The sequence below is a fragment of the Ranitomeya imitator genome, chromosome 1 (genome assembly GCF_032444005.1).
Source record: "Ranitomeya imitator isolate aRanImi1 chromosome 1, aRanImi1.pri, whole genome shotgun sequence".
In the NCBI taxonomy this organism is placed as follows: Eukaryota; Metazoa; Chordata; class Amphibia; order Anura; family Dendrobatidae; genus Ranitomeya; species Ranitomeya imitator.
The window spans coordinates 829,178,497-829,202,185 of NC_091282.1; the positions used below are offsets into that span (position 1 = coordinate 829,178,497).

At 47.9% G+C, this 23,689-nt stretch overlaps 60 pseudogenes; all 60 read left to right on the forward strand.

The window, feature by feature from the left end:
- Positions 1–157: 157 nt before the first annotated feature.
- On the forward strand, positions 158–276 carry LOC138658430 (5S ribosomal RNA; annotated as a pseudogene).
- Positions 277–547: 271 nt separating this feature from the next.
- LOC138658431 (5S ribosomal RNA) lies at positions 548–666 on the forward strand (annotated as a pseudogene).
- A 660-nt stretch (positions 667–1,326) lies between these two features.
- On the forward strand, positions 1,327–1,445 carry LOC138658845 (5S ribosomal RNA; annotated as a pseudogene).
- Positions 1,446–1,521: 76 nt separating this feature from the next.
- Positions 1,522–1,640, forward strand: LOC138658590 (5S ribosomal RNA; annotated as a pseudogene).
- A 466-nt stretch (positions 1,641–2,106) lies between these two features.
- LOC138659680 (5S ribosomal RNA) lies at positions 2,107–2,225 on the forward strand (annotated as a pseudogene).
- A 76-nt stretch (positions 2,226–2,301) lies between these two features.
- On the forward strand, positions 2,302–2,420 carry LOC138659767 (5S ribosomal RNA; annotated as a pseudogene).
- A 272-nt stretch (positions 2,421–2,692) lies between these two features.
- On the forward strand, positions 2,693–2,811 carry LOC138658762 (5S ribosomal RNA; annotated as a pseudogene).
- Positions 2,812–3,277: 466 nt separating this feature from the next.
- Positions 3,278–3,396, forward strand: LOC138659906 (5S ribosomal RNA; annotated as a pseudogene).
- A 76-nt stretch (positions 3,397–3,472) lies between these two features.
- LOC138658432 (5S ribosomal RNA) lies at positions 3,473–3,591 on the forward strand (annotated as a pseudogene).
- A 666-nt stretch (positions 3,592–4,257) lies between these two features.
- On the forward strand, positions 4,258–4,376 carry LOC138658846 (5S ribosomal RNA; annotated as a pseudogene).
- A 76-nt stretch (positions 4,377–4,452) lies between these two features.
- On the forward strand, positions 4,453–4,571 carry LOC138659930 (5S ribosomal RNA; annotated as a pseudogene).
- A 76-nt stretch (positions 4,572–4,647) lies between these two features.
- Positions 4,648–4,766, forward strand: LOC138659403 (5S ribosomal RNA; annotated as a pseudogene).
- A 76-nt stretch (positions 4,767–4,842) lies between these two features.
- On the forward strand, positions 4,843–4,961 carry LOC138658433 (5S ribosomal RNA; annotated as a pseudogene).
- A 76-nt stretch (positions 4,962–5,037) lies between these two features.
- On the forward strand, positions 5,038–5,156 carry LOC138659768 (5S ribosomal RNA; annotated as a pseudogene).
- A 272-nt stretch (positions 5,157–5,428) lies between these two features.
- On the forward strand, positions 5,429–5,547 carry LOC138659209 (5S ribosomal RNA; annotated as a pseudogene).
- Positions 5,548–5,623: 76 nt separating this feature from the next.
- LOC138659642 (5S ribosomal RNA) lies at positions 5,624–5,742 on the forward strand (annotated as a pseudogene).
- Positions 5,743–5,818: 76 nt separating this feature from the next.
- LOC138658434 (5S ribosomal RNA) lies at positions 5,819–5,937 on the forward strand (annotated as a pseudogene).
- An 855-nt stretch (positions 5,938–6,792) lies between these two features.
- On the forward strand, positions 6,793–6,911 carry LOC138658847 (5S ribosomal RNA; annotated as a pseudogene).
- A 271-nt stretch (positions 6,912–7,182) lies between these two features.
- LOC138659404 (5S ribosomal RNA) lies at positions 7,183–7,301 on the forward strand (annotated as a pseudogene).
- A 76-nt stretch (positions 7,302–7,377) lies between these two features.
- On the forward strand, positions 7,378–7,496 carry LOC138658435 (5S ribosomal RNA; annotated as a pseudogene).
- A 76-nt stretch (positions 7,497–7,572) lies between these two features.
- LOC138659687 (5S ribosomal RNA) lies at positions 7,573–7,691 on the forward strand (annotated as a pseudogene).
- Positions 7,692–7,963: 272 nt separating this feature from the next.
- Positions 7,964–8,082, forward strand: LOC138658848 (5S ribosomal RNA; annotated as a pseudogene).
- Positions 8,083–8,158: 76 nt separating this feature from the next.
- LOC138659087 (5S ribosomal RNA) lies at positions 8,159–8,277 on the forward strand (annotated as a pseudogene).
- A 76-nt stretch (positions 8,278–8,353) lies between these two features.
- LOC138659560 (5S ribosomal RNA) lies at positions 8,354–8,472 on the forward strand (annotated as a pseudogene).
- A 76-nt stretch (positions 8,473–8,548) lies between these two features.
- On the forward strand, positions 8,549–8,667 carry LOC138658601 (5S ribosomal RNA; annotated as a pseudogene).
- Positions 8,668–8,743: 76 nt separating this feature from the next.
- LOC138659405 (5S ribosomal RNA) lies at positions 8,744–8,862 on the forward strand (annotated as a pseudogene).
- A 460-nt stretch (positions 8,863–9,322) lies between these two features.
- Positions 9,323–9,441, forward strand: LOC138659770 (5S ribosomal RNA; annotated as a pseudogene).
- A 272-nt stretch (positions 9,442–9,713) lies between these two features.
- LOC138658850 (5S ribosomal RNA) lies at positions 9,714–9,832 on the forward strand (annotated as a pseudogene).
- A 466-nt stretch (positions 9,833–10,298) lies between these two features.
- Positions 10,299–10,417, forward strand: LOC138658436 (5S ribosomal RNA; annotated as a pseudogene).
- Positions 10,418–10,493: 76 nt separating this feature from the next.
- LOC138658438 (5S ribosomal RNA) lies at positions 10,494–10,612 on the forward strand (annotated as a pseudogene).
- Positions 10,613–11,278: 666 nt separating this feature from the next.
- Positions 11,279–11,397, forward strand: LOC138658851 (5S ribosomal RNA; annotated as a pseudogene).
- Positions 11,398–11,473: 76 nt separating this feature from the next.
- LOC138658820 (5S ribosomal RNA) lies at positions 11,474–11,592 on the forward strand (annotated as a pseudogene).
- A 76-nt stretch (positions 11,593–11,668) lies between these two features.
- LOC138659406 (5S ribosomal RNA) lies at positions 11,669–11,787 on the forward strand (annotated as a pseudogene).
- Positions 11,788–11,863: 76 nt separating this feature from the next.
- LOC138658440 (5S ribosomal RNA) lies at positions 11,864–11,982 on the forward strand (annotated as a pseudogene).
- A 1,439-nt stretch (positions 11,983–13,421) lies between these two features.
- Positions 13,422–13,540, forward strand: LOC138658852 (5S ribosomal RNA; annotated as a pseudogene).
- A 76-nt stretch (positions 13,541–13,616) lies between these two features.
- Positions 13,617–13,735, forward strand: LOC138659088 (5S ribosomal RNA; annotated as a pseudogene).
- Positions 13,736–14,006: 271 nt separating this feature from the next.
- On the forward strand, positions 14,007–14,125 carry LOC138659519 (5S ribosomal RNA; annotated as a pseudogene).
- A 471-nt stretch (positions 14,126–14,596) lies between these two features.
- On the forward strand, positions 14,597–14,715 carry LOC138659886 (5S ribosomal RNA; annotated as a pseudogene).
- A 76-nt stretch (positions 14,716–14,791) lies between these two features.
- On the forward strand, positions 14,792–14,910 carry LOC138659669 (5S ribosomal RNA; annotated as a pseudogene).
- Positions 14,911–14,986: 76 nt separating this feature from the next.
- Positions 14,987–15,105, forward strand: LOC138659648 (5S ribosomal RNA; annotated as a pseudogene).
- A 76-nt stretch (positions 15,106–15,181) lies between these two features.
- LOC138659771 (5S ribosomal RNA) lies at positions 15,182–15,300 on the forward strand (annotated as a pseudogene).
- A 272-nt stretch (positions 15,301–15,572) lies between these two features.
- On the forward strand, positions 15,573–15,691 carry LOC138658853 (5S ribosomal RNA; annotated as a pseudogene).
- Positions 15,692–15,767: 76 nt separating this feature from the next.
- On the forward strand, positions 15,768–15,886 carry LOC138659089 (5S ribosomal RNA; annotated as a pseudogene).
- An 857-nt stretch (positions 15,887–16,743) lies between these two features.
- On the forward strand, positions 16,744–16,862 carry LOC138659726 (5S ribosomal RNA; annotated as a pseudogene).
- A 76-nt stretch (positions 16,863–16,938) lies between these two features.
- LOC138659090 (5S ribosomal RNA) lies at positions 16,939–17,057 on the forward strand (annotated as a pseudogene).
- Positions 17,058–18,307: 1,250 nt separating this feature from the next.
- Positions 18,308–18,426, forward strand: LOC138659928 (5S ribosomal RNA; annotated as a pseudogene).
- An 857-nt stretch (positions 18,427–19,283) lies between these two features.
- LOC138658854 (5S ribosomal RNA) lies at positions 19,284–19,402 on the forward strand (annotated as a pseudogene).
- Positions 19,403–19,478: 76 nt separating this feature from the next.
- LOC138659091 (5S ribosomal RNA) lies at positions 19,479–19,597 on the forward strand (annotated as a pseudogene).
- Positions 19,598–19,673: 76 nt separating this feature from the next.
- Positions 19,674–19,792, forward strand: LOC138659299 (5S ribosomal RNA; annotated as a pseudogene).
- A 76-nt stretch (positions 19,793–19,868) lies between these two features.
- LOC138658441 (5S ribosomal RNA) lies at positions 19,869–19,987 on the forward strand (annotated as a pseudogene).
- Positions 19,988–20,063: 76 nt separating this feature from the next.
- Positions 20,064–20,182, forward strand: LOC138659564 (5S ribosomal RNA; annotated as a pseudogene).
- A 662-nt stretch (positions 20,183–20,844) lies between these two features.
- Positions 20,845–20,963, forward strand: LOC138659300 (5S ribosomal RNA; annotated as a pseudogene).
- Positions 20,964–21,234: 271 nt separating this feature from the next.
- LOC138659565 (5S ribosomal RNA) lies at positions 21,235–21,353 on the forward strand (annotated as a pseudogene).
- A 272-nt stretch (positions 21,354–21,625) lies between these two features.
- On the forward strand, positions 21,626–21,744 carry LOC138659691 (5S ribosomal RNA; annotated as a pseudogene).
- A 76-nt stretch (positions 21,745–21,820) lies between these two features.
- Positions 21,821–21,939, forward strand: LOC138659092 (5S ribosomal RNA; annotated as a pseudogene).
- A 76-nt stretch (positions 21,940–22,015) lies between these two features.
- On the forward strand, positions 22,016–22,134 carry LOC138658775 (5S ribosomal RNA; annotated as a pseudogene).
- Positions 22,135–22,210: 76 nt separating this feature from the next.
- On the forward strand, positions 22,211–22,329 carry LOC138659652 (5S ribosomal RNA; annotated as a pseudogene).
- Positions 22,330–22,405: 76 nt separating this feature from the next.
- Positions 22,406–22,524, forward strand: LOC138658442 (5S ribosomal RNA; annotated as a pseudogene).
- A 666-nt stretch (positions 22,525–23,190) lies between these two features.
- LOC138658855 (5S ribosomal RNA) lies at positions 23,191–23,309 on the forward strand (annotated as a pseudogene).
- Positions 23,310–23,385: 76 nt separating this feature from the next.
- On the forward strand, positions 23,386–23,504 carry LOC138658584 (5S ribosomal RNA; annotated as a pseudogene).
- Positions 23,505–23,689: the final 185 nt, after the last annotated feature.

Consider the following 23,689-nt stretch of genomic DNA (forward strand, 5'->3'; position numbering starts at 1 on the left):
CAGATCGCAAATGCAAAGCAGCATGAGGCTGGGCAAGTACCAGCATGGGAGACTGGCTGGGAATCCCTGGTACCGTTGATGTGCTTTTTGTTTTTATCAAAGCTTACCCTTACGATTTTTTTCCGCTTGAAAAGACCCGCACTGGTGCTAACTATCTGTCAACGGTCACTCTAAGCTGAATGTGCCTGCCCTCGTCAGATCGCAAATGCAAAGCAGCTTGAGGCTGGGCAAGTACCAGCATGGGAGACTGGCTGGGAATCCCTGGTACCGTTGACGTGCTTTTTGTTTTTATCAAAGCTTACCCTTACGATTTTTTTCCGCTTGAAAAGACCCGCACTGGTGCTAACTATCTGTCAACGGTCACTCTAAGCTGAATGTGCCTGCCCTCGTCAGATCGCAAATGCAAAGCAGCTTGAGGCTGGGCAAGTACCAGCATGGGAGACTGGCTGGGAATCCCTGGTACCGCTGACGTTCTTTTTGTTTTTATCAAAGCTTACCCTTACGATTTTTTTCCGCTTGAAAAGACCCGCACTGGTGCTAGCTATCTGTCAACGGTCACTCTAAGCTGAATGTGCCTGCCCTCGTCAGATCGCAAATGCAAAGCAGCTTGAGGCTGGGCAAGTACCAGCATGGGAGACTGGCTGGGAATCCCTGGTACCGTTGACGTGCTTTTTGTTTTTATCAAAGCTTACCCTTACGATTTTTTTCCGCTTGAAAAGACCCGCACTGGTGCTAACTATCTGTCAACGGTCACTCTAAGCTGAATGTGCCTGCCCTCGTCGGAATGCAAAGCAGCTTGAGGCTGGGCAAGTACCAGCATGGGAGACTGGCTGGGAATCCCTGGTACCGTTAACGTGCTTTTTGTTTTTATCAAAGCTTATCCTTACGATTTTTTGTCGCTTGAAAAGACCCAAATTTGTGCTACAGACCTATCTGTCAATTACTTCTTTATGCTGAATGGGCCTGCCCTCGTCAGATCGCAAATGCTGAGCTACTTGAGGCTGGGCAAGTACCAGCATGGGAGACTGGCTGGGAATTCCTGGTACCGTTGACATGCTTTTTAGTTTTCATTAAAGCTTTGTATTACGATTCTCTTCCTCTTGAAAAAACTTGCGGAGTTGCTAACAATCCATCAATGGCCGCACTAAGCTCAATGTTCCTGCCTTCGTCAGATCACAAATGCAAAGTAGCTTGAGGCTGGGCAAGTATCAGCTTGGTAGACTGGCAGGGAATCCCTGGCACGGTTCCCACATTGTTTTGTTTTTATCAAAGCTTACACTTACGATTTTTTCCGCTTGAAAAGACCCGCACAGGTGCTAACTGTCTGTCAATGGCCACTCTAAGCTGAATGTGCCTGCCCTCGTCAGATCGCAAATGCAAAGCAGCTTGAGGCTGGGCAAGTACCAGCATGGGAGACTGGCTGGGAATCCCTGGTGCCATTGACGTTTCTTTTTTTTTCATCAAAGCTTACCCTTACGATTCTATTCCTCTTGAAAAGGCCCGCAGAGTTGCTCACTATCTGTCAATGGCCACTCTAAGCTGAATGTGCCTGCTCTCGTCAGATCGCAAATGCTAAGCAGCTTGAGGCTGGGCAAGTACCAGCATGGGAGACTGGCTGGGAATCCCTGGTACCGTTGACGTGCTTTTTGTTTTTATCAAAGCTTACCCTTACGATTTTTTTCCGCTTGAAAAGACCCGCACTGGTGCTAACTATCTGTCAACGGTCACTCTAAGCTGAATGTGCCTGCCCTCTTCAGATCGCAAATGCAAAACAGCTTGAGGTTGGGCAAGTACCAGCATGGGAGACTGGCTGGGAATCCCTGGTACCGTTGACGTGCTTTTTGTTTTTATCAAAGCTTACCCTTACGATTTTTTTCCGCTTGAAAAGACCCGCACTGGTGCTAACTATCTGTCAACGGTCACTCTAAGCTGAATGTGCCTGCCCTCGTCAGATCGCAAATGCAAAGCAGCTTGAGGCTGGGCAAGTACCAGCATGGGAGACTGGCTGGGAATCCCTGGTGCCATTGACGTTTCTTTTTTTTTCATCAAAGCTTACCCTTACGATTCTACTCCTCTTGAAAAGGCCCGCAGAGTTGCTCACTATCTGTCAATGGCCACTCTAAGCTGAATGTGCCTGCTCTCGTCAGATCGCAAATGCTAAGCAGCTTGAGGCTGGGCAAGTACCAGCATGGGAGACTGGCTGGGAATCCCTGGTACTGTTGACGTGCTTTTTGTTTTTATCAAAGCTTACCCTTACGATTTTTTTCCGCTTGAAAAGACCCGCACTGGTGCTAACTATCTGTCAACGGTCACTCTAAGCTGAATGTGCCTGCCCTCGTCAGATCGCAAATGCAAAGCAGCTTGAGGCTGGGCAAGTACCAGCATGGGAGACTGGCTGGGAATCCCTGGTACCGTTGACATGCTTTTTAGTTTTCATCAAAGCTTTGTATTACGATTCTCTTCCTCTTGAAAAAACTTGCGGAGTTGCTAACAATCCATCAATGGCCGCACTAAGCTCAATGTTCCTGCCTTCGTTAGATCATAAATGCAAAGTAGCTTGAGGCTGGGCAAGTATCAGCTTGGTAGACTGGCAGGGAATCCCTGGCACGGTTCCCACATTGTTTTGTTTTTATCAAAGCTTACACTTACGACTTTTTCCGCTTGAAAAGACCCGCACAGGTGCTAACTGTCTGTCAATGGCCACTCTAAGCTGAATGTGCCTGCCCTCGTCAGATCGCAAATGCAAAGCAGCTTGAGGCTGGGCAAGTACCAGCATGGGAGACTGGCTGGGAATCCCAGGTGCCATTGACGTTTCTTTTTTTTTCATCAAAGCTTACCCTTACGATTCTATTCCTCTTGAAAAGGCCCGCAGAGTTGCTCACTATCTGTCAATGGCCACTCTAAGCTGAATGTGCCTGCTCTTGTCAGATCGCAAATGCTAAGCAGCTTGAGGCTGGGCAAGTACCAGCATGGGAGACTGGCTGGGAATCCCTGGTACCGCTGACGTGCTTTTTGTTTTTATCAAAGCTTACACTTACGATTTTTTTCCGCTTGAAAAGACCCGCACTGGTGCTAACGATCTGTCAATGGTCACTCTAAGCTGAATGTGCCTGCCCTCGGCAGATCGCAAATGCAAAGCAGCTTGAGGCTGGGCAAGTACCAGCATGGGAGACTGGCTGGGAATCCCTGGTACCGTTGACGTGCTTTTTGTTTTTATCAAAGCTTACCCTTACGATTTTTTTCCGCTTGAAAAGACCCGCACTGGTGCTAACTATCTGTCAACGGTCACTCTAAGCTGAATGTGCCTGCCCTCGTCAGATCGCAAATGCAAAGCAGCTTGAGGCTGGGCAAGTACCAGCATGGGAGACTGGCTGGGAATTCCTGGTACCGTTGACGTGCTTTTTGTTTTTATCAAAGCTTACCCTTACGATTTTTTTCCGCTTGAAAAGACCCGCACTGGTGCTAACTATCTGTCAACGGTCACTCTAAGCTGAATGTGCCTGCCCTCGTCAGATCGCAAATGCAAAGCAGCTTGAGGCTGGGCAAGTACCAGCATGGGAGACTGGCTGGGAATCCCTGGTACCGTTGACGTGCTTTTTGTTTTTATCAAAGCTTACCCTTACGATTTTTTTCCGCTTGAAAAGACCCGCACTGGTGCTAACTATCTGTCAACGGTCACTCTAAGCTGAATGTGCCTGCCCTCGTCAGATCGCAAATGCAAAGCAGCTTGAGGCTGGGCAAGTACCAGCATGGGAGACTGGCTGGGAATCCCTGGTACCGTTAACGTGCTTTTTGTTTTTATCAAAGCTTACCCTTACGATTTTTTGTCGCTTGAAAAGACCCAAATTTGTGCTACAGACCTATCTGTCAATTACTCCTTTATGCTGAATGGGCCTGCCCTCGTCAGATCGCAAATGCTGAGCTACTTGAGGCTGGGCAAGTACCAGCATGGGAGACTGGCTGGGAATTCCTGGTACCGTTGACATGCTTTTTAGTTTTCATCAAAGCTTTGTATTACGATTCTCTTCCTCTTGAAAAAACTTGCGGAGTTGCTAACAATCCATCAATGGCCGCACTAAGCTCAATGTTCCTGCCTTCGTCAGATCACAAATGCAAAGTAGCTTGAGGCTGGGCAAGTATCAGCTTGGTAGACTGGCAGGGAATCCCTGGCACGGTTCCCACATTGTTTTGTTTTTATCAAAGCTTACACTTACGATTTTTTCCGCTTGAAAAGACCCGCACAGGTGCTAACTGTCTGTCAATGGCCACTCTAAGCTGAATGTGCCTGCCCTCGTCAGATCGCAAATGCAAAGCAGCTTGAGGCTGGGCAAGTACCAGCATGGGAGACTGGCTGGGAATCCCTGGTGCCATTGACGTTTCTTTTTTTTTCATCAAAGCTTACCCTTACGATTCTATTCCTCTTGAAAAGGCCCGCAGAGTTGCTCACTATCTGTCAATGGCCACTCTAAGCTGAATGTGCCTGCTTTCGTCAGATCGCAAATGCTAAGCAGCTTGAGGCTGGGCAAGTACCAGCATGGGAGACTGGCTGGGAATCCCTGGTACCGTTGACGTGCTTTTTGTTTTTATCAAAGCTTACCCTTACGATTTTTTTCCGCTTGAAAAGACCCGCACTGGTGCTAACTATCTGTCAACGGTCACTCTAAGCTGAATGTGCCTGCCCTCTTCAGATCGCAAATGCAAAGCAGCTTGAGGCTGGGCAAGTACCAGCATGGGAGACTGGCTGGGAATCCCTGGTACCGTTGACGTGCTTTTTGTTTTTATCAAAGCTTACCCTTACGATTTTTTTCCGCTTGAAAAGACCCGCACTGGTGCTAACTATCTGTCAACGGTCACTCTAAGCTGAATGTGCCTGCCCTCGTCAGATCGCAAATGCAAAGCAGCTTGAGGCTGGGCAAGTACCAGCATGGGAGACTGGCTGGGAATCCCTGGTACCGTTGACGTGCTTTTTGTTTTTATCAAAGCTTACCCTTACGATTTTTTTCCGCTTGAAAAGACCCGCACTGGTGCTAACTATCTGTCAACGGTCACTCTAAGCTGAATGTGCCTGCCCTCGTCAGATCGCAAATGCAAAGCAGCTTGAGGCTGGGCAAGTACCAGCATGGGAGACTGGCTGGGAATCCCTGGTACCGTTGACATGCTTTTTAGTTTTCATCAAAGCTTTGTATTACGATTCTCTTCCTCTTGAAAAAACTTGCGGAGTTGCTAACAATCCATCAATGGCCGCACTAAGCTCAATGTTCCTGCCTTCGTCAGATCACAAATGCAAAGTAGCTTGAGGCTGGGCAAGTATCAGCTTGGTAGACTGGCAGGGAATCCCTGGCAAGGTTCCCACATTGTTTTGTTTTTATCAAAGCTTACACTTACGATTTTTTCCGCTTGAAAAGACCCGCACAGGTGCTAACTGTCTGTCAATGGCCAGTCTAAGCTGAATGTGCCTGCCCTCGTCAGATCGCAAATGCAAAGCAGCTTGAGGCTGGGCAAGTACCAGCATGGGAGACTGGCTGGGAATCCCTGGTGCCATTGACGTTTCTTTTTTTTTCATCAAAGCTTACCCTTACGATTCTATTCCTCTTGAAAAGGCCCGCAGAGTTGCTCACTATCTGTCAATGGCCACTCTAAGCTGAATGTGCCTGCTCTCGTCAGATCGCAAATGCTAAGCAGCTTGAGGCTGGGCAAGTAACAGCATGGGAGACTGGCTGGGAATCCCTGGTACCGTTGACGTGCTTTTTGTTTTTATCAAAGCTTACCCTTACGATTTTTTTCCGCTTGAAAAGACCCGCACTGGTGCTAACTATCTGTCAACGGTCACTCTAAGCTGAATGTGCCTGCCCTCGTCAGATCGCAAATGCAAAGCAGCTTGAGGCTGGGCAAGTACCAGCATGGGAGACTGGCTGGGAATCCCTGGTACCGTTGACGTGCTTTTTGTTTTTATCAAAGCTTACCCTTACGATTTTTTTCCGCTTGAAAAGACCCGCACTGGTGCTAACTATGTGTCAACGGTCACTCTAAGCTGAATGTGCCTGCCCTCGTCAGATTGCAAAGCAGCTTGAGGCTGGGCAAGTACCAGCATGGGAGACTGGCTGGGAATCCCTGGTACCGTTGACGTGCTTTTTGTTTTTATCAAAGCTTACCCTTACGATTTTTTTCCGCTTGAAAAGACCCGCACTGGTGCCAACTATCTGTCAACGGTCACTCTAAGCTGAATGTGCCTGCCCTCGTCAGATCGCAAATGCAAAGCAGCTTGAGGCTGGGCAAGTACCAGCATGGGAGACTGGCTGGGAATCCCTGGTACCGTTAACGTGCTTTTACTTTTTATCAAAGCTTACCCTTACGATTTTTTGTCGCTTGAAAAGACCCAAATTTGTGCTACAGACCTATCTGTCAATTACTTCTTTATGCTGAATGGGCCTGCCCTCGTCAGATCGCAAATGCTGAGCTACTTGAGGCTGGGCAAGTACCAGCATGGGAGACTGGCTGGGAATTCCTGGTACCGTTGACATGCCTTTAAGTTTTCATCAAAGCTTTGTATTACGATTCTCTTCCTCTTGAAAAAACTTGCGGAGTTGCTAACAATCCATCAATGGCCGCACTAAGCTCAATGTTCCTGCCTTCGTCAGATCACAAATGCAAAGTAGCTTGAGGCTGGGCAAGTATCAGCTTGGTAGACTGGCAGGGAATCCCTGGCACGGTTCCCACATTGTTTTGTTTTTATCAAAGCTTACACTTACGATTTTTTCCGCTTGAAAAGACCCGCACAGGTGCTAACTGTCTGTCAATGGCCACTCTAAGCTGAATGTGCCTGCCCTCGTCAGATCGCAAATGCAAAGCAGCTTGAGGCTGGGCAAGTACCAGCATGGGAGACTGGCTGGGAATCCCTGGTGCCATTGACGTTTCTTCTTTTTTCATCAAAGCTTACCCTTACGATTCTATTCCTCTTGAAAAGGCCCGCAGAGTTGCTCACTATCTGTCAATGGCCACTCTAAGCTGAATGTGCCTGCTCTCGTCAGATTGCAAATGGTAAGCAGCTTGAGGCTGGGCAAGTACCAGCATGGGAGACTGGCTGGGAATCCCTGGTACCGTTGACATGCTTTTTGTTTTTATCAAAGCTTACCCTTACGATTTTTTTCCGCTTGAAAAGACCCGCACTGGTGCTAACTATCTGTCAACGGTCACTCTAAGCTGAATGTGCCTGCCCTCTTCAGATCGCAAATGCAAAGCAGCTTGAGGCTGGGCAAGTACCAGCATGGGAGACTGGCTGGGAATCCCTGGTACCGTTGACGTGCTTTTTGTTTTTATCAAAGCTTACCCTTACGATTTTTTTCCGCTTGAAAAGACCCGCACTGGTGCTAACTATCTGTCAACGGTCACTCTAAGCTGAATGTGCCTGCCCTCGTCAGATCGCAAATGCAAAGCAGCTTGAGGCTGGGCAAGTACCAGCATGGGAGACTGGCTGGGAATCCCTGGTACCGTTGACGTGCTTTTTGTTTTTATCAAAGCTTACCCTTACGATTTTTTTCCGCTTGAAAAGACCCGCACTGGGGCTAACTATCTGTCAACGGTCACTCTAAGCTGAATGTGCCTGCCCTCATCAGATCGCAAATGCAAAGCAGCTTGAGGCTGGGCAAGTACCAGCATGGGAGACTGGCTGGGAATCCCTGGTACCGTTGACATGCTTCTTAGTTTTCATCAAAGCTTTGTATTACGATTCTCTTCCTCTTGAAATAACTTGCGGAGTTGCTAACAATCCATCAATGGCCGCACTAAGCTCAATGTTCCTGCCTTCGTCAGATCACAAATGCAAAGTAGCTTGAGGCTGGGCAAGTATCAGCTTGGTAGACTGGCAGGGAATCCCTGGCACGGTTCCCACATTGTTTTGTTTTTATCAAAGCTTACACTTACGATTTTTTCCGCTTGAAAAGACCCGCACAGGTGCTAACTGTCTGTCAATGGCCACTCTAAGCTGAATGTGCCTGCCCTCGTCAGATCGCAAATGCAAAGCAGCTTGAGGCTGGGCAAGTACCAGCATGGGAGACTGGCTGGGAATCCCTGGTGCCATTGACGTTTCTTTTTTTTTCATCAAAGCTTACCCTTACGATTCTATTCCTCTTGAAAAGGCCCGCAGAGTTGCTCACTATCTGTCAATGGCCACTCTAAGCTGAATGTGCCTGCTCTCGTCAGATCGCAAATGCTAAGCAGCTTGAGGCTGGGCAAGTACCAGCATGGGAGACTGGCTGGGAATCCCTGGTACCGCTGACGTGCTTTTTGTTTTTATCAAAGCTTACCCTTACGATTTTTTTCCGCTTGAAAAGACCCGCACTGGTGCTAATGATCTGTCAATGGTCACTCTAAGCTGAATGTGCCTGCCCTCGTCAGATCGCAAATGCAAAGCAGCTTGAGGCTGGGCAAGTACCAGCATGGGAGACTGGCTGGGAATCCCTGGTGCCATTGACGTTTCTTTTTTTTTCATCAAAGCTTACCCTTACGATTCTATTCCTCTTGAAAAGGCCCGCAGAGTTGCTCACTATCTGTCAATGGCCACTCTAAGCTGAATGTGCCTGCTCTCGTCAGATCGCAAATGCTAAGCAGCTTGAGGCTGGGCAAGTACCAGCATGGGAGACTGGCTGGGAATCCCTGGTACCGTTGACGTGCTTTTTGTTTTTATCAAAGCTTACCCTTACGATTTTTTTCCGCTTGAAAAGACCCGCACTGGTGCTAACTATCTGTCAACGGTCACTCTAAGCTGAATGTGCCTGCCCTCTTCAGATCGCAAATGCAAAGCAGCTTGAGGCTGGGCAAGTACCAGCATGGGAGACTGGCTGGGAATCCCTGGTACCGTTGACGTGCTTTTTGTTTTTATCAAAGCTTACCCTTACGATTTTTTTCCGCTTGAAAAGACCCGCACTGGTGCTAACTATCTGTCAACGGTCACTCTAAGCTGAATGTGCCTGCCCTCTTCAGATCGCAAATGCAAAGCAGCTTGAGGCTGGGCAAGTACCAGCATGGGAGACTGGCTGGGAATCCCTGGTACCGTTGATGTGCTTTTTGTTTTTATCAAAGCTTACCCTTACGATTTTTTTCCGCTTGAAAAGACCCGCACTGGTGCTAACTATCTGTCAACGGTCACTCTAAGCTGAATGTGCCTGCCCTCGTCAGAATGCAAAGCAGCTTGAGGCTGGGCAAGTACCAGCATGGGAGACTGGCTGGGAATCCCTGGTACCGTTGACGTGCTTTTTGTTTTTATCAAAGCTTACCCTTACGATTTTTTTCCGCTTGAAAAGACCCGCACTGGTGCTAACTATCTGTCAACGGTCACTCTAAGCTGAATGTGCCTGCCCTCGTCAGATCGCAAATGCAAAGCAGCTTGAGGCTGGGCAAGTACCAGCATGGGAGACTGGCTGGGAATCCCTGGTACCGTTGACATGCTTTTTAGTTTTCATCAAAGCTTTGTATTACGATTCTCTTCCTCTTGAAAAAACTTGCGGAGTTGCTAACAATCCATCAATGGCCGCACTAAGCTCAATGTTCCTGCCTTCGTCAGATCACAAATGCAAAGTAGCTTGAGGCTGGGCAAGTATCAGCTTGGTAGACTGGCAGGGAATCCCTGGCACGGTTCCCACATTGTTTTGTTTTTATCAAAGCTTACACTTACGATTTTTTCCGCTTGAAAAGACCCGCACAGGTGCTAACTGTCTGTCAATGGCCACTCTAAGCTGAATGTGCCTGCCCTCGTCAGATCGCAAATGCAAAGCAGCTTGAGGCTGGGCAAGTACCAGCATGGGAGACTGGCTGGGAATCCCTGGTGCCATTGACGTTTCTTTTTTTTTCATCAAAGCTTACCCTTACGATTCTATTCCTCTTGAAAAGGCCCGCAGAGTTGATCACTATCTGTCAATGGCCACTCTAAGCTGAATGTGCCTGCTCTCGTCAGATCGCTAATGCTAAGCAGCTTGAGGCTGGGCAAGTACCAGCATGGGAGACTGGCTGGGAATCCCTGGTACCGCTGACGTGCTTTTTGTTTTTATCAAAGCTTACCCTTACGATTTTTTTCCGCTTGAAAAGACCCGCACTGGTGCTAACGATCTGTCAATGGTCACTCTAAGCTGAATGTGCCTGCCCTCGTCAGATCGCAAATGCAAAGCAGCTTGAGGCTGGGCAAGTACCAGCATGGGAGACTGGCTGGGAATCCCTGGTACGGTTGACGTGCTTTTTGTTTTTATCAAAGCTTACCCTTACGATTTTTTTCCGCTTGAAAAGACCCGCACTGGTGCTAACTATCTGTCAACGGTCACTCTAAGCTGAATGTGCCTGCCCTCGTCAGATCGCAAATGCAAAGCAGCTTGAGGCTGGGCAAGTACCAGCATGGGAGACTGGCTGGGAATCCCTGGTACCGTTGACGTGCTTTTTGTTTTTATCAAAGCTTACCCTTACGATTTTTTTCCGCTTGAAAAGACCCGCACTGGTGCTAACTATCTGTCAACGGTCACTCTAAGCTGAATGTGCCTGCCCTCGTCAGATCGCAAATGCAAAGCAGCTTGAGGCTGGGCAAGTACCAGCATGGGAGACTGGCTGGGAATCCCTGGTACCGTTGACGTGCTTTTTGTTTTTATCAAAGCTTACCCTTACGACTTTTTTCCGCTTGAAAAGACCCGCACTGGTGCTAACTATCTGTCAACGGTCACTCTAAGCTGAATGTTCCTGCCCTCGTCAGATCGCCAATGCAAAGCAGCTTGAGGCTGGGCAAGTACCAGCATGGGAGACTGGCTGGGAATCCCTGGTACCGTTAACGTGCTTTTTGTTTTTATCAAAGCTTACCCTTACGATTTTTTGCCGCTTGAAAAGACCCAAATTTGTGCTACAGACCTATCTGTCAATTACTTCTTTATGCTGAATGGGCCTGCCCTCGTCAGATCGCAAATGCTGAGCTACTTGAGGCTGGGCAAGTACCAGCATGGGAGACTGGCTGGGAATTCCTGGTACCGTTGACATGCTTTTTAGTTTTCATCAAAGCTTTGTATTACGATTCTCTTCCTCTTGAAAAAACTTGCGGAGTTGCTAACGATCCATCAATGGCCGCACTAAGCTCAATGTTCCTGCCTTCGTCAGATCACAAATGCAAAGTAGCTTGAGGCTGGGCAAGTATCAGCTTGGTAGACTGGCAGGGAATCCCTGGCACGGTTCCCACATTGTTTTGTTTTTATCAAAGCTTACACTTACGATTTTTTCCGCTTGAAAAGACCCGCACAGGTGCTAACTGTCTGTCAATGGCCACTCTAAGCTGAATGTGCCTGCCCTCGTCAGATCGCAAATGCAAAGCAGCTTGAGGCTGGGCAAGTACCAGCATGGGAGACTGGCTGGGAATCCCTGGTGCCATTGACGTTTCTTTTTTTTTCATCAAAGCTTACCCTTACGATTCTATTCCTCTTGAAAAGGCCCGCAGAGTTGCTCACTATCTGTCAATGGCCACTCTAAGCTGAATGTGCCTGCTCTCGTCAGATCGCAAATGCTAAGCAGCTTGAGGCTGGGCAAGTACCAGCATGGGAGACTGTCTGGGAATCCCTGGTACCGTTGACGTGCTTTTTGTTTTTATCAAAGCTTACCCTTACGATTTTTTTCCGCTTGAAAAGACCCGCACTGGTGCTAACTATCTGTCAACGGTCACTCTAAGCTGAATGTGCCTGCCCTCTTCAGATCGCAAATGCAAAGCAGCTTGAGGCTGGGCAAGTACCAGCATGGGAGACTGGCTGGGAATCCCTGGTACCGTTGACGTGCTTTTTGTTTTTATCAAAGCTTACCCTTACGATTTTTTTCCGCTTGAAAAGACCCGCACTGGTGCTAACTATCTGTCAACGGTCACTCTAAGCTGAATGTGCCTGCCCTCGTCAGATCGCAAATGCAAAGCAGCTTGAGGCTGGGCAAGTACCAGCATGGGAGACTGGCTGGGAATCCCTGGTACCGTTGACGTGCTTTTTAGTTTTCATCAAAGCTTTGTATTACGATTCTCTTCCTCTTGAAAAAACTTGCGGAGTTGCTAACAATCCATCAATGCCAACAAGAGGTTGGTACACAAAATGAGAATGCTTGGTCTGGGGGAAAATGTGTGTAAATGGGTTAGTAACTGGCTTAGTGATAGAAAGCAGAGGGTGGTTATAAATGGTATAGTCTCTAACTGGGTCGCTGTGACCAGTGGGGTACCGCAGGGGTCAGTATTGGGACCTGTTCTCTTCAACATATTCATTAATGATCTGGTAGAAGGTTTACACAGTAAAATATCGATATTTGCAGATGATACAAAACTATGTAAAGCAGTTAATACAAGAGAAGATAGTATTCTGCTACAGATGGATCTGGATAAGTTGGAAACTTGGGCTGAAAGGTGGCAGATGAGGTTTAACAATGATAAATGTAAGGTTATACACATGGGAAGAGGGAATCAATATCACCATTACACACTGAACGGGAAACCACTGGGTAAATCTGACAGGGAGAAGGACTTGGGGATCCTAGTTAATGATAAACTTACCTGGAGCAGCCAGTGCCAGGCAGCAGCTGCCAAGGCAAACAGGATCATGGGGTGCATTAAAAGAGGTCTGGATACACATGATGAGAGCATTATACTGCCTCTGTACAAATCCCTAGTTAGACCGCACATGGAGTACTGTGTCCAGTTTTGGGCACCGGTGCTCAGGAAGGATATAATGGAACTAGAGAGAGTACAAAGGAGGGCAACAAAATTAATAAAGGGGATGGGAGAACTACAATACCCAGATAGATTAGCGAAATTAGGATTATTTAGTCTAGAAAAAAGACGACTGAGGGGCGATCTAATAACCATGTATAAGTATATAAGGGGACAATACAAATATCTCGCTGAGGATCTGTTTATACCAAGGAAGGTGACGGGCACAAGGGGGCATTCTTTACGTCTGGAGGAGAGAAGGTTTTTCCACCAACATAGAAGAGGATTCTTTACTGTTAGGGCAGTGAGAATCTGGAATTGCTTGCCTGAGGAGGTGGTGATGGCGAACTCAGTCGAGGGGTTCAAGAGAGGCCTGGATGTCTTCCTGGAGCAGAACAATATTGTATCATACAATTATTAGGTTCTGTAGAAGGACGTAGATCTGGGTATTTATTATGATGGAATATAGGCTGAACTGGATGGACAAATGTCTTTTTTCGGCCTTACTAACTATGTTACTATGTTACTATGTAATGGCCGCACTAAGCTCAATGTTCCTGCCTTCGTCAGATCACAAATGCAAAGTAGCTTGAGGCTGGGCAAGTATCAGCTTGGTAGACTGGCAGGGAATCCCTGGCACGGTTCCCACATTGTTTTGTTTTTATCAAAGCTTACACTTACGATTTTTTCCGCTTGAAAAGACCCGCACAGGTGCTAACTGTCTGTCAATGGCCACTCTAAGCTGAATGTGCCTGCCCTCGTCAGATCGCAAATGCAAAGCAGCTTGAGGCTGGGCAAGTACCAGCATGGGAGACTGGCTGGGAATCCCTGGTGCCATTGACGTTTCTTTTTTTTTCATCAAAGCTTACCCTTACAATTCTATTCCTCTTGAAAAGGCCCGCAGAGTTGCTCACTATCTGTCAATGGCCACTCTAAGCTGAATGTGCCTGCTCTCGTCAGATCGCAAATGCTAAGCAGCTTGAGGCTGGGCAAGTACCAGCATGGGAGACTGGCTGGGAATCCCTGGTACCGCTGACGTGCTTTTTGTTTTTATCAAAGCTTACCCTTACAATTTTTTTCCGCTTGAAAAGACCCGCACTGGTGCTAACGATCTGTGAATGGTCACTCTTAGCTGAATGTGCCTGCCCTCGTCAGATCGCAAATGCAAAGCAGCTTGAGGCTGGGCAAGTACCAGCATGGGAGACTGGCTGGGAATCCCTGGTACCGTTGACGTGGTTTTTGTTTTTATCAAAGCTTACCCTTACGATTTTTTTACGCTTGAAAAGACCCGCACTGGTGCTAACTATCTGTCAACGGTCACTCTAAGCTGAATGTGCCTGCCCTCGTCAGATCGCAAATGCAAAGCAGCTTGAGGCTGGGCAAGTACCAGCATGGGAGACTGGCTGGGAATCCCTTGTACCGTTGACGTGCTTTTAGTTTTTATCAAAGCTTACCCTTACGATTTTTTGCCGCTTGAAAAGACCCAAATTTGTGCTACAGACCTATCTGTCAATTACTTCTTTATGCTGAATGGGCCTGCCCTCGTCAGATCGCAAATGCTGAGCTACTTGAGGCTGGGCAAGTACCAGCATGGGAGACTGGCTGGGAATTCCTGGTACCATTGACATGCTTTTTAGTTTTCATCAAAGCTTTGTATTACGATTCTCTTCCTCTTGAAAAAACTTGCGGAGTTGCTAACAATCCATCAATGGCCGCACTAAGCTCAATGTTCCTGCCTTCGTCAGATCACAAATGCAAAGTAGCTTGAGGCTGGGCAAGTATCAGCTTGGTAGACTGGCAGGGAATCCCTGGCACGGTTCCCACATTGTTTTGTTTTTATCAAAGCTTACACTTACGATTTTTTCCGCTTGAAAAGACCCGCACAGGTGCTAACTGTCTGTCAATGGCCACTCTAAGCTGAATGTGCCTGCTCTCGTCAGATCGCAAATGCAAAGCAGCTTGAGGCTGGGCAAGTACCAGCATGGGAGACTGGCTGGGAATCCCTGGTGCCATTGACGTTTCTTTTTTTTTCATCAAAGCTTACCCTTACGATTCTATTCCTCTTGAAAAGGCCCGCAGAGTTGCTCACTATCTGTCAATGGCCACTCTAAGCTGAATGTTCCTGCTCTCGTCAGATCGCAAATGCTAAGCAGCTTGAGGCTGGGCAAGTACCAGCATGGGAGACTGGCTGGGAATCCCTGGTACCGTTGACGTGCTTTTTGTTTTTATCAACGCTTACCCTTACGATTTTTTTCCGCTTGAAAAGACCCGCACTGGTGCTAACTATCTGTCAACGGTCACTCTAAGCTGAATGTGACTGCTCTCTTCAGATCGCAAATGCAAAGCAGCTTGAGGCTGGGCAAGTACCAGCATGGGAGACTGGCTGGGAATCCCTGGTACCGTTGACGTGCTTTTTGTTTTTATCAAAGCTTACCCTTACGATTTTTTTCCGCTTGAAAAGACCCGCACTGGTGCTAACTATCTGTCAACGGTCACTCTAAGCTGAATGTGCCTGCCCTCGTCAGATCGCAAATGCAAAGCAGCTTGAGGCTGGGCAAGTACCAGCATGGGAGACTGGCTGGGAATCCCTGGTACCGTTGACATGCTTTTTAGTTTTCATCAAAGATTTGTATTACGATTCTCTTCCTCTTGAAAAAACTTGCGGAGTTGCTAACAATCCATCAATGGCCGCACTAAGCTCAATGTTCCTGCCTTCGTCAGATCACAAATGCAAAGTAGCTTGAGGCTGGGCAAGTATCAGCTTGGTAGACTGGCAGGGAATCCCTGGCACGGTTCCCACATTGTTTTGTTTTTATCAAAGCTTACACTTACGATTTTTTCCGCTTGAAAAGACCCGCACAGGTGCTAACTGTCTGTCAATGGCCACTCTAAGCTGAATGTGCCTGCCCTCGTCAGATCGCAAATGCAAAGCAGCTTGAGGCTGGGCAAGTACCAGCATGGGAGACTGGCTGGGAATCCCTGGTGCCATTGACGTTTCTTTTTTTTTCATCAAAGCTTACCCTTACGATTCTATTCCTCTTGAAAAGGCCCGCAGAGTTGCTCACTATCTGTCAATGGCCACTCTAAGCTGAATGTGCCTGCTCTCGTCAGATCGCAAATGCTAAGCAGCTTGAGGCTGGGCAAGTACCAGCATGGGAGACTGGCTGGGAATCCCTGGTACCGCTGACGTGCTTTTTGTTTTTATCAAAGCTTACCCTTACGATTTTTTTCCGCTTGAAAAGACCCGCACTGGTGCTAACGATCTGTCAATGGTCACTCTAAGCTGAATGTGCCTTCCCTCGTCAGATCGCAAATGCAAAGCAGCTTGAGGCTGGGCAAGTACCAGCATGGGAGGCTGGCTGGGAATCCCTGGTACCGTTGACGTGCTTTTTGTTTTTATCACAGCTTACCCTTACGATTTTTTTCCGCTTGAAAAGACCCGCACTGGTGCTAACCATCTGTCAACGGTCACTCTAAGCTGAATGTGCCTGCCCTCGTCAGATCGCAAATGCAAAGCAGCTTGAGGCTGGGCAAGTGCCAGCATGGGAGACTGGCTGGGAATCCCTGGTACCGTTGACGTGCTTTTTGTTTTTATCAAAGCTTACCCTTACGATTTTTTTCCGCTTGAAAAGACCCGCACTGGTGCTAACTATCTGTCAACGGTCACTCTAAACTCAATGTGCCTGCCCTCGTCAGATCGCAAATGCAAAGCAGCTTGAGGCTGGGCAAGTACCAGCATGGGAGACTGGCTGGGAATCCCTGGTACCGTTGACATGCTTTTTAGTTTTCATCAAAGCTTTGTATTACGATTCTCTTCCTCTTGAAAAAACTTGCGGAGTTGCTAACAATCCATCAATGGCCGCACTAAGCTCAATGTTCCTGCCTTCGTCAGATCACAAATGCAAAGTAGCTTGAGGCTGGGCAAGTATCAGCTTGGTAGACTGGCAGGGAATCTCTGGCACGGTTCCCACATTGTTTTGTTTTTATCAAAGCTTACACTTACGATTTTTTCCGCTTGAAAAGACCCGCACAGGTGCTAACTGTCTGTCAATGGCCACTCTAAGCTGAATGTACCTGCCCTCGTCAGATCGCAAATGCAAAGCAGCTTGAGGCTGGGCAAGTACCAGCATGGGAGACTGGCTGGGAATCCCTGGTGCCATTGACGTTTCTTTTTTTTTCATCAAAGCTTACCCTTACGATTCTATTCCTCTTGAAAAGGCCCGCAGAGTTGCTCACTATCTGTCAATGGCCACTCTAAGCTGAATGTGCCTGCTCTCGTCAGATCGCAAATGCTAAGCAGCTTGAGGCTGGGCAAGTACCAGCATGGGAGACTGGCTGGGAATCCCTGGTACCGCTGACGTGCTTTTTGTTTTTATCAAAGCTTACCCTTACGATTTTTTTCCGCTTGAAAAGACCCGCACTGGTGCTAACGATCTGTCAATGGTCACTCTAAGCTGAATGTGCCTGCCCTCGTCAGATCGCCAATGCAAAGCAGCTTGAGGCTGGGCAAGTACCAGCATGGGAGACTGGCTGGGAATTCCTGGTACCGTTGACGTGCTTTTTGTTTTTATCAAAGCTTACCCTTACGATTTTTTTCCGCTTGAAAAGACCCGCACTGGTGCTAACTATCTGTCAACGGTCACTCTAAGCTGAGTGTGCCTGCCCTCGTCAGATCGCAAATGCAAAGCAGCTTGAGGCTGGGCAAGTACCAGCATGGGAGACTGGCTGGGAATCCCTGGTACCGTTGACGTGCTTTTTGTTTTTATCAAACTTACCCTTACGATATTTTTCCGCTTGAAAAGACCCGCCCTGGTGCTAACTATCTGTCAATGGTCACTCTAAGCTGAATGTGCCTGCCCTCGTCAGATCGCAAATGCAAAGCAGCTTGAGGCTGGGCAAGTACCAGCATGGGAGACTGACTGGGAATCACTGGTACCGTTGACGTGCTTTTTGTTTTTATCAAAGCTTACCCTTACGATTTTTTTCCGCTTGAAAAGACCCGCACTGGTGCTAACTATCTGTCAACGGTCACTCTAAGCTGAATGTGCCTGCCCTCGTCAGATTGCAAATGCAAAGCAGCTTGAGGCTGGGCAAGTACCAGCATGGGAGACTGGCTGGGAATCCCTGGTACCGTTAACGTGCTTTTTGTTTTTATCAAAGCTTACCCTTACGATTTTTTGCCGCTTGAAAAGACCCAAATTTGTGCTACAGACCTATCTGTCAATTACTTCTTTATGCTGAATGGGCCTGCCCTCGTCAGATCGCAAATGCTGAGCTACTTGAGGCTGGGCAAGTACCAGCATGGGAGACTGGCTGGGAATTCCTGGTACCGTTGACATGCTTTTTAGTTTTCATCAAAGCTTTGTATTACGATTCTCTTCCTCTTGAAAAAACTTGCAGAGTTGCTAACAATCCATCAATGGCCGCACTAAGCTCAATGTTCCTGCCTTCGTCAGATCCCAAATGCAAAGTAGCTTGAGGCTGGGCAAGTATCAGCTTGGTAGACTGGCAGGGAATCCCTGGCACGGTTCCCACATTGTTTTGTTTTTATCAAAGCTTACACTTACGATTTTTTCCGCTTGAAAAGACCCGCACAGGTGCTAACTGTCTATCAATGGCCACTCTAAGCTGAATGTGCCTGCTCTCGTCAGATCGCAAATGCTAAGCAGCTTGAGGCTGGGCAAGTACCAGCATGGGAGACTGGCTGGGAATCCCTGGTACCGTTGACGTGCTTTTTGTTTTTATCAAAGCTTACCCTTACGATTTTTTTCCGCTTGAAAAGACCCGCACTGGTGCTAACTATCTGTCAACGGTCACTCTAAGCTGAATGTGCCTGCCCTGGTCAGATCGCAAATGCAAAGCAGCTTGAGGCTGGGCAAGTACCAGCATGGGAGACTGGCTGGGAATCCCTGGTACCGTTGACGTGCTTTTTGTTTTTATCAAAGCTTACCCTTACGATTTTTTTCCGCTTGAAAAGACCCGCACTGGTGCTAACTATCTGTCAACGGTCACTCTAAGCTGAATGTGCCTGCCCTGGTCAGATCGCAAATGCAAAGCAGCTTGAGGCTGGGCAAGTACCAGCATGGGAGACTGGCTGGGAATCCCTGGTACCGTTGACGTGCTTTTTGTTTTTATCAAAGCTTACCCTTACGATTTTTTTCCGCTTGAAAAGACCCGCACTGGTGCTAACTATCTGTCAACGGTCACTCTAAGCTGAATGTGCCTGCCGTCGTCAGATCGCAAATGCAAAGCAGCTTGAGGCTGGGCAAGTACCAGCATGGGAGACTGGCTGGGAATCCCTGGTACCGTTGACATGCTTTTTAGTTTTCATCAAAGCTTTGTATTACGATTCTCTTCCTCTTGAAAAAACTTGCGGAGTTGCTAACAATCCATCAATGGCCGCACTAAGCTCAATGTTCCTGCCTTCGTCAGATCACAAATGCAAAGTAGCTTGAGGCTGGGCAAGTATCAGCTTGGTAGACTGGCAGGGAATCCCTGGCACGGTTCCCACATTGTTTTGTTTTTATCAAAGCTTACACTTACGATTTTTTCCGCTTGAAAAGACCCGCACAGGTGCTAACTGTCTGTCAATGGCCACTCTAAGCTGAATGTGCCTGCCCTCGTCAGATCGCAAATGCAAAGCAGCTTGAGGCTGGGCAAGTACCAGCATGGGAGACTGGCTGGGAATCCCTGGTGCCATTGACGTTTCTTTTTTTTTCATCAAAGCTTACCCTTTCGATTCTATTCCTCTTGAAAAGGCCCGCAGAGTTGCTCACTATCTGTCAATGGCCACTCTAAGCTGAATGTGCCTGCTCTCGTCAGATCGCAAATGCTAAGCAGCTTGAGGCTGGGCAAGTACCAGCATGGGAGACTGGCTGGGAATCCCTGGTACCGCTGACGTGCTTTTTGTTTTTATCAAAGCTTACCCTTACGATTTTTTTCCGCTTGAAAAGACCCGCACTGGTGCTAACGATCTGTCAATGGTCACTCTAAGCTGAATGTGCCTGCCCTCGTCAGATCGCAAATGCAAAGCAGCTTGAGGCTGGGCAAGTACCAGCATGGGAGACTGGCTGGGAATCCCTGGTACCGTTGACGTGCTTTTTGTTTTTATCAAAGCTTACCCTTACGATTTTTTTCCGCTTGAAAAGACCCGCACTGGTGCTAACTATCTGTCAACGGTCACTCTAAGCTGAATGTGCCTGCCCTCGTCAGATCGCAAATGCAAAGCAGCTTGAGGCTGGGCAAGTACCAGCATGGGAGACTGGCTGGGAATCCCTGGTACCGTTGACGTGCTTTTTGTTTTTATCAAAGCTTACCCTTACGATTTTTTTCCGCTTGAAAAGACCCGCACTGGTGCTAACTATCTGTCAACGGTCACTCTAAGCTGAATGTGCCTGCCCTCGTCAGATCGCAAATGCAAAGCAGCTTGAGGCTGGGCAAGTACCAGCATGGGAGGCTGGCTGGGAATCCCTGGTACCGTTGACATGCTTTTTAGTTTTCATCAAAGCTTTGTATTACGATTCTCTTCCTCTTGAAAAAACTTGCGGAGTTGCTAACAATCCATCAATGGCCGCACTAAGCTCAATGTTCCTGCCTTCGTCAGATCACAAATGCAAAGTAGCTTGAGGCTGGGCAAGTATCAGCTTGGTAGACTGGCAGGGAATCCCTGGCACGGTTCCCACATTGTTTTGTTTTTATCAAAGCTTACACTTACGATTTTTTCCGCTTGAAAAGACCCGCACAGGTGCTAACTGTCTGTCAATGGCCACTCTAAGCTGAATGTGCCTGCCCTCGTCAGATCGCAAATGCAAAGCAGCTTGAGGCTGGGCAAGTACCAGCATGGGAGACTGGCTAGGAATCCCTGGTGCCATTGACGTTTCTTTTTTTTTCATCAAAGCTTACCCTTACGATTCTATTCCTCTTGAAAAGGCCCGCAGAGTTGCTCACTATCTGTCAATGGCCACTCTAAGCTGAATGTGCCTGCTCTCGTCAGATCGCAAATGCTAAGCAGCTTGAGGCTGGGCAAGTACCAGCATGGGAGACTGGCTGGGAATCCCTGGTACCGCTGAAGTGCTTTTTGTTTTTATCAAAGCTTACCCTTACGATTTTTTTCCGCTTGAAAAGACCCGCACTGGTGCTAACGATCTGTCAATGGTCACTCTAAGCTGAATGTGCCTGCCCTCGTCAGATCGCAAATGCAAAGCAGCTTGAGGCTGGGCAAGTACCAGCATGGGAGACTGGCTGGGAATCCCTGGTACCGTTGACGTGCTTTTTGTTTTTATCAAAGCTTACCCTTACGATTTTTTTCCGCTTGAAAAGACCCGCACTGGTGCTAACTATCTGTCAACGGTCACTCTAAGCTGAATGTGCCTGCCCTCGTCAGATCGCAAATGCAAAGCATCTTGAGGCTGGGCAAGTACCAGCATGGGAGACTGGCTGGGAATCCCTGGTACCGTTGACGTGCTTTTTGTTTTTATCAAAGCTTACCCTTACGATTTTTTTCCGCTTGAAAAGACCCGCACTGGTGCTAACTATCTGTCAACGGTCACTCTAAGCTGAATGTGCCTGCCCTCGTCAGATCGCAAATGCAAAGCAGCTTGAGGCTGGGCAAGTACCAGCATGGGAGGCTGGCTGGGAATCCCTGGTACCGTTGACATGCTTTTTAGTTTTCATCAAAGCTTTGTATTACGATTCTCTTCCTCTTGAAAAAACTTGCGGAGTTGCTAACAATCCATCAATGGCCGCACTAAGCTCAATGTTCCTGCCTTCGTCAGATCACAAATGCAAAGTAGCTTGAGGCTGGGCAAGTATCAGCTTGGTAGACTGGCAGGGAATCCCTGGCACGGTTCCCACATTGTTTTGTTTTTATCAAAGCTTACACTTACGATTTTTTCCGCTTGAAAAGACCCGCACAGGTGCTAACTGTCTGTCAATGGCCACTCTAAGCTGAATGTGCCTGCCCTCGTCAGATCGCAAATGCAAAGCAGCTTGAGGCTGGGCAAGTACCAGCATGGGAGACTGCCTGGGAATCCCTGGTGCCATTGACGTTTCTTTTTTTTTCATCAAAGCTTACCCTTACGATTCTATTCCTCTTGAAAAGGCCCGCAGAGTTGCTCACTATCTGTCAATGGCCACTCTAAGCTGAATGTGCCTGCTCTCGTCAGATCGCAAATGCTAAGCAGCTTGAGGCTGGGCAAGTACCAGCATGGGAGACTGGCTGGGAATCCCTGGTACCGCTGACGTGCTTTTTGTTTTTATCAAAGCTTACCCTTACGATTTTTTTCCGCTTGAAAAGACCCGCACTGGTGCTAACGATCTGTCAATGGTCACTCTAAGCTGAATGTGCCTGCCCTCGTCAGATCGCAAATGCAAAGCAGCTTGAGGCTGGGCAAGTACCAGCATGGGAGACTGGCTGGGAATCCCTGGTACCGTTGACATGCTTTTTGTTTTTATCAAAGCTTACCCTTACGATTTTTTTCCGCTTGAAAAGACCCGCACTGGTGCTAACTATCTGTCAACGGTCACTCTAAGCTGAATGTGCCTGCCCTCGTCAGATCGCAAATGCAAAGCAGCTTGAGGCTGGGCAAGTACCAGCATGGGAGACTGGCTGGGAATCCCTGGTACCGTTGATGTGCTTTTTGTTTTTATCAAAGCTTACCCTTACGATTTTTTTCCGCTTGAAAAGACCCGCACTGGTGCTAACTATCTGTCAACGGTCACTCTAAGCTGAATGTGCCTGCCCTCGTCAGATCGCAAATGCAAAGCAGCTTGAGGCTGGGCAAGTACCAGCATGGGAGACTGGCTGGGAATCCCTGGTACCGTTGACGTGCTTTTTGTTTTTATCAAAGCTTACCCTTACGATTTTTTTCCGCTTGAAAAGACCCGCACTGGTGCTAACTATCTGTCAACGGTCACTCTAAGCTGAATGTGCCTGCCCTCGTCAGATAGCAAATGCAAAGCAGCTTGAGGCTGGGCAAGTACCAGTATGGGAGACTGGCTGGGAATCCCTGGTACCGTTAACGTGCTTTTTGTTTTTATCAAAGCTTACCCTTACGATTTTTTGCCGCTTGAAAAGACCCAAATTTGTGCTACAGACCTATCTGTCAATTACTTCTTTATGCTGAATGGGCCTGCCCTCGTCAGATCGCAAATGCTGAGCTACTTGAGGCTGGGCAAGTACCAGCATGGGAGACTGGCTGGGAATTCCTGGTACAGTTGACATGCTTTTTAGTTTTCATCAAAGCTTTGTATTACGATTCTCTTCCTCTTGAAAAAACTTGCGGAGTTGCTAACAATCCATCAATGGCCGCACTAAGCTCAATGTTCCTGCCTTCGTCAGATCACAAATGCAAAGTAGCTTGAGGCTGGGCAAGTATCAGCTTGGTAGACTGGCAGGGAATCCCTGGCACGGTTCCCACATTGTTTTGTTTTTATCAAAGCTTACACTTACGATTTTTTCCGCTTGAAAAGACCCGCACAGGTGCTAACTGTCTGTCAATGGCCACTCTAAGCTGAATGTGCCTGCCCTCGTCAGATCGCAAATGCAAAGCAGCTTGAGGCTGGGCAAGTACCAGCATGGGAGACTGGCTGGGAATCCCTGGTGCCATTGACGTTTCTTTTTTTTTCATCAAAGCTTACCCTTACGATTCTATTCCTCTTGAAAAGGCCCGCAGAGTTGCTCACTATCTGTCAATGGCCACTCTAAGCTGAATGTACCTGCTCTCGTCAGATCGCAAATGCTAAGCAGCTTGAGGCTGGGCAAGTACCAGCATGGGAGACTGGCTGGGAATCCCTGGTACCGTTGACGTGCTTTTTGTTTTTATCAAAGTTTACCCTTACGATTTTTTTCCGCTTGAAAAGACCCGCACTGGTGCTAACTATCTGTCAACGGTCACTCCAAGCTGAATGTGCCTGCCCTCTTCAGATCGCAAATGCAAAGCAGCTTGAGGCTGGGCAAGTACCAGCATGGGAGACTGGCTGGGAATCCCTGGT